We start from the raw sequence: 12,883 nt of genomic DNA on the forward strand, positions 1-12,883 counted from the left end.
CTTTAGCTCCATACATTCCTGGATCTTGAACCTGATCCATAGGTGTCTCTTTTCTGACCATGTTAAGCTCAAAGGTTTTGAGCTTGTTGACTGCCGTTTCAAGATCATATGTGGGAAAGTCCTTGTCTTCCCTCATCAGCACAGTGTACATCTCACATTTTGGTGGGAGAGCATCTAGAAGCTTCTCAACTATTTCTTCTTCTCGGTAGAAAATGGAATAGTTGCTCAATTCAGTCATCAGATGGTAGTATCGAGTGATAATATCATCTAAAGATTCATTCTTCAAATACTTGAAGACTGAAAACTGGGTTTTGAGCAATTTTATTTTTGAAGCCCGGATTCCTACATTCCCTTCAAATCTGCTCTCAAGAGCTTCCCAAAGCTCTCTTGCTGATGTGTACTTTCTAAACGTATGAAGGATCTCTTGTGGAAGAGCCATAGTAATAGCAGCATGAGCCTTGCTCTCAGCCTCATACATCTTTTTCTCTTCTTCTTCCATTTTACTATACTTCTTGATTTGGTCACGACCTTCATACTCCATAATTGGTGGAATATAACCATCCTGGATGCATACCCACATCTTCGCATCCTGGTATTTGACGTACTGTATGAACCGATCCTTCCATGCAACGAAATCGGTTCCCTTCAGCAATCTTGGGGCCTTGGTAGCTGACCCTGCTTCAACTTCCATCTTCACTAACTCAGAGATGTTGGTCGACGACATCTTTCCCGAAAAGTAAGAAACCTGTAAAATTAAGAAATTTTTTTTTTTTTTTTTTTTTATTAGAGTACTGTAGGCGAAGTTACGGATAACTTCGCTTGAAATAGGCGAAGTTGTAGAGAACTTCGCTGAAGAACTTCGCTAATAACACTGCTGATTAACTTCGCTGATTCTTAACTTCGCTTGAGGTAAGCGAACTTAAGAGGTAGGCGAAGTTGTAGAGAACTTCGCTTGAGATAGGCGAACTTGAGAAGGTAGGCGAAGTTGTGGATAACTTCGCTTAACCTTATATCTTCGCCGAAACCCTACGAACAGTGACGGCAACTTCGCCTGATGAACACGAAGTTTCTGCAGATCTGTAAATCGGATTTTAACGAGGTTTTTGACGGATCAAAGGCTTGAACACGATGGTAGGAGGTAAGAATGATCAAAAACACAGAAAACACGTCCCGCGAATAGTCGAAACGGGACGATTTCTACACCCGCGTGAATATCCCGGACCACACAATCGAGCAAATGCTCTGATACCAATTGTAGGTTCCCTGGACGGATCACACGAGATATCGCGGTCTACTCAGGTGCGGAATCCCTGCGTAGATCGTTACGAGTGTAGAAAGCAAATCAAACAAACACGATACGATAAACAAACACGTTATATTGATAATCGAACACGTGATACGATATCACTATACAGACTCTCGTCGACTCGATCGACTCAAATGACTTACTGATTAACTGACCCACTAACCAACACTTAACAAAGCCGTAACCTAAGACTTTATATACACGAAAAATTCGCCTGATATGTTCAGGCGAAGTTGTCCATAACTTCGCTTGTTCAACAAGTTCGCCTAGGCGAACTTGTTAACAACTTCGCTTATTACAAAAACATAAATAACATTACAGACTCGATTACAGACACTAGACTATGAACTACTGACATTTATGCACCAACAGAATTTCAAGTGAACGATCGAGTGTTACTCAAAGTCTCACCTTGGAAAGGTGTGGTTCGCTTTGGTAAGCGAAAAAAACTCAACCCACGATATGTTGGTCCCTATCGAATAACTGAGTGCATTGGTCCGGTGGCGTACCGACTGGACCTACCAACGGAACTCGGTGGCGTACACAATGTATTCCACGTATCCAATTTGAAGAAATGCTTATCCGATGAAACCCATGTAGTCCCTTTGGAGGAACTGCAAGTTGATGAACAGTTACGTTTCATTGAAGAACCAGTCGAGGTTTTGGATTGGGAAACCAAAACGCTCAAGCACAGCAAAATTCCAATCGTTAAGGTTCGTTGGAACTCGAGACGTGGACCGGAGTTCACGTGGGAACGCGAGGATCAAATGATGAAAAAGTATCCTCACCTTTTTGAAGGGCTAACCAAACACAGAAAACCGCGAAACCCGGCAAACCGTCAGAAATCACCGGAGGTATGAATTAAATTTCGGGACGAAATTTCTTTCTACTAGGGGATGATATGACAAACTGAAAATTTTTCTTACTTTTTCAGACACTCATCACGACTTGACACAAATTTTTGGGACGAAAATTCTTTAACATGGGAATGTTGTGACAATCGTCAATTTCAGGTTAACTCCGTTAACTCAACTCCGTCAATTCAAACTTAAGATCACTGAATCTATAACGCACACTTCATTACATTTAAACTAGGGTTTAAATGACGCTTAACACTTACTACATGTGTAGTCTTTCGGGAATTGCACCGAAACGCAAACGAGTTGACGCAAACGATTGATGAATAAACGAAAAACGTCAAAACAATAATTATGTGATAATTATATGTTAGACTTATGTGTTATGTGATAACATGGTTATAAACGTTAACTCAAGATGTAAACTAGTTATTTAAGTTAGAAAAACAACAATTGAAAGTGGAGGGACTTGAATGTAACATATTATGTTTATAAACAATACTAAAACTAAACCCAAACTTATTTTCTTTCCCCCACAAACCCCGATCGGAACCCCTAGCCCCTCTTCCCTTGGCTGCCGTCACCTATACACACACATACAATCAAGAAATCAAGCTTTTGATTGAAGAATTAGGTGCTAGGAAGGTATAATCGATTATCCTATGCATCCTTTATACTTGATTTTGATGTTTGTTGGGTTAACTACAAACCCTAGCTGCCGATTTCTTTATGGTGTTGTGATAATATGATTGTTGTTGATTTGTTAATGATATGATAACTAGAATTGATATTGTTACATGCTAATTACTTGTGTCTTTGATTTGAGTTCAAACAAAAACCCTAATCATGTATGTAATGTGTAATTGATGTGCATGGATGGTGTTTACGGAGTCTAGAGTGTTATATGAATGCATGATAGTTCATAGATAGTTAATATGTTGAGTTTGGATGCAAACAGTTTCTGGACAGAATGTATTATTGATGTTTAAGTGACTGTAACGAAGTGAAAATGTACAAGAAGAAATTTGGAGTCACGTGGGCCACTAAACCAATGAAGTCTATTCCAACAAGGCCCTCGGCTTCAAGGAGATATACTTCAACAACTAGGGATCAGTCAAGTAGAGGTGGAACTCAAAGGGTAGAAAGGCCCCAAAATGATATAGACTTGCCTATGTTGCTCTACTATGACTCTATCTCCCAAAATCTGAAAGTGATCATGCAGAGCAGACACTTGAGAGGGATTATTTTCAAAGATGATTTCGCTTATTACAAGAGAGAGCAGCTGGAGATAATGGCCAATCTTGACTTGTATGACTATCATGATAGAAACAAGATGGCCGAGAGACAACAGAATGAGTTGTCAAAATAATTGAAGAGTGAAGCTGAAAAGGTTTTCCTCTATTGAATCAAAGAAAGAAATTGGAGCTGACAAAGCATGAGAAGAAGATACGAGCTAAGTGTTTGAGGAGCATAAGGGATGCTGAATATGACTATGTTTCAAAAGTCAGAAACAAAAATCCCTTTTCCAATATGAACACTTGCATATGTATGAGAAGGAGAATGACTCGTCCAAATCATGAAGTACAGAAGAATGGTAGAATTACTGAGATCGACTACAAAGAAAATGAAGGGCACTACATTCTTCGTAATTTCGACGGACTTATATTGGGGATTATCAGAAATGATGAAGATCTGACCTTTTTGCATAATGAAGATTTGAGGGACATATTGGAAATGACAATTCCTAAGAATCACCCTCATTATCAAATATTGTCAATTTTCAAGCAAAGGGCAGGAACAGTGATGGTTGAACAAAGACAAGCAGCCCACAATGCAAGAAGATGAAGATTTTTAGTTTAGGGTTTGCTTTGTAATGTCCACTAGACAAATTTTCAACTATGTAATCATTTGATTTTAATATGTAATTTGATTTTGATTTGATGTGTATTTTGACTAAGTGTAAGTAACCTTAGAGGTGTTTTGGGACAGATGAGGTTTTCCAATCTAGGAAGAGATTGTTGAGTCAAGAATTTGACATGAAATGACTTAAGGAAGATTAAGGGAGATTGGAATCTTCTCAACACTCATTTGAAACGGCTAAGTATGGTATCCGAGCAGGGTTTTACTTGTCCTAGCAAGGTATTTTGCCTATCGGGCAAGGTTATCTTCTTGAAGTCTTCTTAAGTGATGATCCGAGCAGGGTTCACTTTGTCTAGCAAAGGTGTTCTTCAAGTCGAGCAAATTTTGCATACTAGCAAACCCTTGACTAAAACAAGCTTTTGAAGCCAAGTATTTGGAAGATCTAGCAAGGTTTGATTAATAAACAGTAGTCCGAGCATGCTTGTTGAAAGTGATCAAGAAATATTCTAAGTACTTTCTCCAGCAAGGTTCAACTCCAAGCAAGCTACAGTGCTACCAGCACAGTTCAAACAATGTTACCAGCACACTTTGGTTTGCTTAATAAGTTATTATTTAACAAAGAGTTGAAGGGATTCATGAAGAACAGTTTGCTCGTAGGACCATAACGAGCAAAGTTTGCTATGGTCAACAAGATTGACGTCTGCTAGGTGAGTATTTTCTAAGAAAAATACTCTAAGTAAAGTCTACCCGGAGAACTGTTCATCAGCACATTTCAAGGTTACCATGTCTGCTCGTAGAAGACAAATGACACAAAGTGTGCCTGAAAACTTGTTTTTACACTTAGAATGTTTTTGAATATGTAATATGACTATGTACCAATCATTAAGGTTTCTATAAGGAATGACAGCTGTCAGGTGGTGGTAGGCCTATAAATAGAATAATTTAGGGCACGCCTACAAGGGGGTTACACTTTTCAGACCTAAACGAATATTCCTGATTGAGTGTGACGGTTGTCCTAAGATTTGTACGGGTAAGTATTCCTTACAAGAAACCCTAATCGATTTACATTTGTATGAAACCTTTCTATAAATTGTGACAATCGTCAATTTCAGGTTAACTCCGTTAACTCAACTCCGTCAATTCAAACTTAAGATCACTGAATCTATAACGCACACTTCATTACATTTAAACTAGGGTTTAAATGACGCTTAACAATTACTACATGTGTAGTCTTTCGGGAATTGCAACGAAACGCAAACGAGTTGACGCAAACGATTGATGAATAAACGAAAAACGTCAAAACAATAATTATGTGATAATTATGTGTTAGACTTATGTGTTATGTGATAACATTGTTATAAACGTTAACTCAAGATGTAAACTAGTTATTTAAGTTAGAAAAACAACAATTGAAAGTGGAGGGACTTGAATGTAACATATTATGTTTATAAATAATACTAAAACTAAACCCTAACTTATTTTCTTTCCCCCACAAACCCCGATCGGAACCCCTAGCCCCTCTTCCCTTGGCTGCCGTCACCTATACACACACATACAATCAAGAAATCAAGCTTTTGATTGAAGAATTAGGTGCTAGGAAGGTATAATCGATTATCCTATGCATCCTTTATACTTGATTTTGATGTTTGTTGGGTTAACTACAAACCCTAGCTGCCGATTTCTTTATGGTGTTGTGATAATATGATTGTTGTTGATTTGTTAATGATATGATAACTAGAATTGATATTGTTACATGCTAATTACTTGTGTCTTTGATTTGAGTTCAAACAAAAACCCTAATCATGTATGTAATGTGTAATTGATGTGCATGGATGGTGTTTATGGAGTCTAGAGTGTTATATGAATGCACGATAGTTCATAGATAGTTAATATGTTGAGTTTGGATGCAAACAGTTTCTGGACAGAATGTATTATTGATGTTTAAGTGACTGTAACGAAGTGTAAATGTGAAAATTGGTTGAAGTTATTGATACTACAGTAAACTAGGTTGAGTCTAGTTTCTAAAGAATATAAATTGTAATTTTTGGACAAGTAAAGGCTAACATTTATGATTTTACAAAAACGTTGTGCAAAGCTGAGCTGTTAGACCTGCTGTTAGGTTGTTTTGTAAATGTTATATCTCATGAACTACGAGACCAATTGGGTTGGTTCCACTTCTGGAAGTTGACTTATTGAATTAGAAACCTAACCCAAGTGGTCTTGCATTTATTGGATTTTTCGTTTCACAGGAATTTCAAATAACATTCTGTTGCGCATGAATTTGACTGTTATGAGTTTGCTGTAATGATTTGATGATTGTGAGAAAACTATGTGGAATAAAAATATAATAAAATATGTTCTGGAAACCTAAGACATATATGCTTCTGTGATGATTTTTGGTAAATTAATTGAGATGCTATGATCGGTAGAATAGTACAATCTTTCAAGTAGAATTTCTGTCTCGGTGAAACTAGCTGCTGAGTTTTGTGAAAATGCATGAAACATGATACTTGCTATATAATTGTTATGTTTTGACCAAAATGCCATTGCGGGGAATAATTGCTAATTGATTGTCATGATTTGACCAAATTACCCTCGTGGGGAATTATGGCTAGTTAATTGTTATGTTTTGACCAAAATGCCCTTGCGGGGAATAATTGCTAATTGATTGTCATGATTTGACCAAATTGCCCTCGTGGGGAATTATGGCTAGTTAATTGTTATGTGTTGACCAAATTGCCCTTTCGGGGAGTAATTGCTAGTGATGTACTTTATGAATACATGACACGTAAATAATTGCTTACACATGTAACGTATCACAAATACACTTGTTAAAGTCACACACGATTCACAAACGAAACACGAAACATGTTATGTGCATAGGTATTATGTGCCAGGTCTAGAGACTCGATAATATTCCGACACTTAGAAAAATGTCTTTATTGTTTTAGAACGCTAGAGAGAGTTTTTCTGTGACGCGCATCTTGGTGAATTATTTTGGGAATACTTCGCAAACGGTGAGTTTCACTTTCCCCTTTTAAACTTTTTAAACGCTTTTCACTTGGGGGAGATAACATACTCCGAAAACGCATTTAAGATTTTGTTAATATAGATTATATATCACTTGTAAAGACTAAGTGGCAAACGCAATAACTAAAGTCCTTCATAACATCGAACCGGTTAATATTTGGATAATAGCGAGTCACTGTTGAGTAGTACTACTGGGTTTGACAAACCCCACCCAACGCTAAACTCGACTGGAGGTCGAGTGGGTGTAATCTTGGCTAAACACATACCATGGTCTGGATGACCTGGTGGCAAGGCAAATGATAAACAGTCAGCTTCGGTGTCGAACACTTAGTGATACTTGTTTTATAGGCTAGCTACCAATAGATATATAATTGACATAACATTATCTGGTAACGCAAAGCGCTGTAACGCAAAACGCTTAACGCAAAACGATGAACGCAAACGCTAAACATTTATTTTTATATAAACTTGTGAACTCACCAACCTTGTGTTGACACTTTTAGTATGTTATTCTTAGGTAGCCGAGGCGGGCGCGCGGTTTAGGAACATGCATTGCTTGAAACATTTTTAATTATGCAAACTTATTTTAAACTGTGATCATTGGGTTTTAAGTCGTCCTGCGTGACGTAACATTGTTTTCTATGGTTTTACGCTTCCGCATTTAATTACTCGTAAACGTTTTCATGGTTTTGAAACTTTGTTTTATGGTTTGATTATAACTAATGATTCCGATCCTGTTAGTTCACACCCTCTGACGGTAAAACTCCGTTAGTGGATTTTGAGGGTGTGACATAAATGGAAATCTTTTGAGTTATTGTTTGTGTTTGTTACATTTAATAGTCTTTAAGCAACAATCCTGTTTGTTAGTGATTCTGCCATTAAGAAACATTTGTTCTTACCCTAAATAGCACAGTCACCAACCTTCTTGTCGACACGGTTTTCTGTGTGGGTTGTGACATTTATTGTGAGTTTGAGAGATCGTTTCGGGACCGACATATATCATATCCGCCGTATATGTATATATACACCGTATATGTATATATACACCGTATATGTATACTTATACGTTCACACATTTAACAAACATTTCAGAAACATTAACTATCAAGACCTATACACAAGACCTAAGCGATAGACATTTTATGCACTAATATGAATCAGATTCAACAACTGAAAAGATCTTATGTTGAACTGGCATAGTATAGAACGAAAGAGGAACCAAATACATTGGACGTTCAGGGCTGTTGAAAGACATAAATGAGAAATCAGGTCTTTACATCGGTTTAGCAGGAAGAGATGGACTCATTGTTGCTATAGTTTGTTGAGAAGATGGCATCATAGACAACATGGATTGAAAAATTGATGCAAATGCCAGATCAGTGGAAGCTATAGTCAGTAGTGTAACTATCGGGGTACTCGTAGGAGTAGTAACCACTGAAGCTTGTGAAACAGTTACATTAAACTGTGGAGGAATAACCTCAACCCTTGGTTGTGGTTGAGGATCCACAATCTAAACTCCAGAACCTCTTCGGGTTCTCATTTTGGTAAGCTTATCAGCGATAGTCGCCTTTCCCTTCGCCTTACATTTACGTGCCACAATTGCATCACCTTGATCACCAGCACCTCCTAGACCACCATCACCACCATCTTTCCCACCTTCACGTTCGGAATCCGAATCATCATGGATCCAACGATCATCAAGTGGAGCTACATAATCAGCTCGAGCAACATAACCAATCAACATCTTGAATCTTGGCTTTGTCTGTATTGTCTGGCCATGAAAAGTTCCGATCTGCCTCATCGTTTCTTTACTCATATGCTGAAGTACCTTGATGTCAGTAGGAATTTCTGGATCTTTCACCAGATTAGGCTGTAGATGGTCAATGATTAGCTGTATGAAGCGCATATATATCAAAAACTTTTGCTGACAAGGAGTATAGTTCTCCTTCAGGTAATAAAACACAAGTTCAGAGAAGTTGAACGGCTTGTTGAGTACAAGAGCAACAAAAGCCGATTGAATCTTGATCTAACACTCGTCAAATCCACATTTGCATGCACCAAGGCAATGTGTAAGTACGTGTAACAAGTACTTATGATGCTCGCAAAGATTCGCTTTGTTGTACAGGGATTTTGTCAGATCACCTTTATACTTTAATCTTCCAAATAATCCCTTGATCAGGTCTTTATCAAACTCACACCTATCATCATAAGTATCTGGAAACTGTAAAAACCTTACGTATTACATAAACATCAATGACGATCTTCTTCCCTTGGATCTCGGCTTCGATGTGCTGCTCATGTGGAATATACTTAGTAGTATCCCAGAACGGTTTGATGATACTGAAGTAAATAGGCCCATAAACAAAAATAGCATACTGTATACTCGATCTCTTGAGAAACGCCATAATTTTGCCAAACATCGCTCATCCGAAGAAATCTTCATTTAAGAACGCACAGAATTTGTACTTCTTATCATATGATAACCCAATGACTTATGCTTCTTCATCTGGTTGAGCTTCAGGTTGATCGTCAGGTTGATCTACTTGACGTTCTTGGACTACCTCAACCTCTTGAACAATAGGTTGCTCTTGTTCAGGAACATCAATGGGCATATTGTCAGCCATACCTGTAAAACCGAAAAAATCTAGGAAATATACTTTAAAAATGTTAAGTGTTTCCACACTTGGTGAACGCATTTTACATTCTGATAAAAAAAAGGGTCTCATTCGTTATATCTTAATGAATAATGAATGGATAAAGTCTCATTCTTTAAGTAACATTAACGAATAACTTCATTTGTTAATACAATTAAACGAATGATCACATTCATTAATATTAGAACATTCGTTAACAAAATCAAGTTTCATTCGTTATATGACTTAACGAATGACCATTCTTTGTTAAGAATCAGAATGAATGTATACATTAATTATCAATAGTAACATGAATGAGAAACTCATTTGTTACCGGATAAACGAATGTGTATAAACGAATGGTAACTTTGACCAGAATCCTTGTTATTAAAAATCATCCTTAATCACACACGAATCCTTGTTATTACAAATCAGTTTAAAAGGTTCGAATGATTTTCTTTTCACATTAAACTCTTTTACATTAATATGCACAACCTTTCTTGGATTAACATCATGAAATATAATTTGAGTGTCATCAAGCTTGACTTAAGGAGATTGTCTTTTCAAAATCTTCTTAACCACGAGAAGTTGTTCGTTGGTTAAGAGTTTCTCAGTCATTCTAACCCTAGCTACACATTGTCGTACAAAATGACCACGTTCACCAAGTGAGAAGCAAGTTCTCATATCCATAGAAGTGTGTGGTGAAATGTAACAACTCGTATTTTTCATTTATTATATAAATACACATTACCGACCCGTTTTCCTTTTTGGGTAATTTAAAAAATAAAATATTTAATTAATCATATTATATTTTTCTTTTATTTATTTATTATGTTAACGGTGTTAAATGTACAATTTCTACCCTAAACTTAAGTTTTAATCCATATTGTATCCACACCCAAATTTAAGGACCTTATTGCAAATCTGGTCAAATATAATATCCTTAACCTTCACCCAAACCTGTAACCCGTATTTTTTCCCCAAACCGCAAACTATATGATTTCTTGTACCTTAATTTTCATATATTAACCACAACTAATCTTTGAAAATTGTTGGATTACCAAATACGAATCACACCGACATATTAATTAAGGAATAAGATCAATTATCAATCCCATTAATGAATATATGTCACCATCTTATATCATCATATTATTATACCATCTAGAGTTAATGAGAATCAAATTAAACTTGTGTACATGTCCATGAAACCCTCGCGAACATAACTCTAAAAGCAATTGAAGTATAATAAGCTGCAAGTATCAATTCTAGTTCTAGTTTCAGCCGGCAATACGTTTATCATATATGCCCACAATTCAAAACCATTACAGGTAATTGTCTTATGTTTTCAGATCGTTTATAATCCCCAATCAATAAACCTAATGTTAATTAATCGAACTTATAGCCGGATGATCACTTTCAGAATTAGGGTTTATATTCAAATTGGGTTCTTTATTAATTTTCTGCATTTAAAATTCTGGTTTCATATATTGATCAACTAACACACAAGCCAAGTTGGTTGATGTGTGTGTGTGTGTGTTCAAGAGCATGGATCCGGCTGGGGCGCAGGTTCGAACCTCCCCTTGCCCAATTTTTGGTTAGTTTTATATTTTTAAAGGTTATAATTGTTTAACTGACTTATTGATTAATTATAATTAATATTATATATCAAAATAAACATTATTTTATTAAAACCGAAACCATTATTGATGATTCTTGTCGTTGAACGTTTTTACCAAATTTTATATTTATTAAATATGTGTATATATATATATGTGTGTGTGTGTGTGTGTGTGTGTGTGTGTGTGTGTGTTATATATATGTATTTTTTTTAACAAAAATAATACAAACGTGTTAAACGCATTAACAATATTTTACCATTAGATTTCGTTAAAGATTCAAGAAAATATATTTTATGATAAATATTTAATATTAATATATATATTACATGATTTTAATTATCTATGTAAATATTTATCTTATTATTATATATTATAATTAACTATTTAAACATTTATTTAATATATATTATTATAGTTATATTTCATATCCTATTAATTTAGATTATTCATTAATATATCTAATTAAACATTTTATCAAGTATAAACAATGGTGATTTTATAGATACTAATAAAAATAATCATCTTATAGATAAATGATAATCAATAATATTAACCTTTGCAATAATAATAAGGATAAAAATAAATCTTTCGATTAATAAAATTCTAATCACAAGCATAATTCAAATGACCTCGAAATCATAAATTCATTATACGTGTTATATCATTTATAATTTATTTTGTGTTATCTATATATAACTAGGAATCCGCGACGGTAAATCCTGAAGAATTTGCATCATCCCTTGATCTTTTGTTCATCCGTTAAGGTGAATAATCACTCCCATATTTTAACTCTTTTCAAATGTTTTGGGAACTTATGCTTACCAACTATCAATTTACATGTTATATTATATTCTCAAATGCAAACTGTTGATATTTGTGTTGTGTACCAATTGAATGACTATTTGCTACTTGTTAACATGTTTATTTTTTAATTTTATCGCATTCGGAGAGGTTCATCATTATAATCACATCATGTTGTAGTGGCCGGCATCCTATCACATGACAATGGTTTCATCGACAACTCAATTATTCTATCATGGCAACCAACGCCCGATTCACATGACAACAGTTTAGCCCGCTCATCCTTATTTGTTTGTAATATTTACATGCTATGGTTTGATTGTTTATACTCACAAATAATAGTTTTGCGGTTTTCTTATATATATTATTATTAGTGTCAAAACTGGTGATTTTCTCACTCAACCTCATGTTGACAAAAAAATATCTATTATGTACGCATTTGCAGGATATCAGGTTGGAATGTTTATCAAGATGAAGATTCCGTATAGATGGCTTTTAGGATTAAAACTTATTCAATAATTATTTGATCTTGTTTTGTAATTTGTTTATACTTGATGTACTTAAATTTTATTTGTTATTAAATAAATTAATTAGATATTATCACATGTTAAATTGCATGATAGTACCTACTGAGCTGTGAACAATCAATTTGCGCCTTGGCATTTCCGCCTTAGGTTGGGGTGTGACAGATTGGTATCAGTGGTGCCCTAGTAACATGCTTAGGACCCCATAAATGCTTATTTGTTTACCTTATGTATTCTATTTGTGTGTTTA

Source organism: Bidens hawaiensis, unplaced genomic scaffold (assembly GCF_021521415.1).
Source record: "Bidens hawaiensis isolate Kalapana, Puna unplaced genomic scaffold, B.hawaiensis_p1.1 tig00006968_1, whole genome shotgun sequence".
NCBI lineage: Eukaryota > Viridiplantae > Streptophyta > Magnoliopsida > Asterales > Asteraceae > Bidens > Bidens hawaiensis.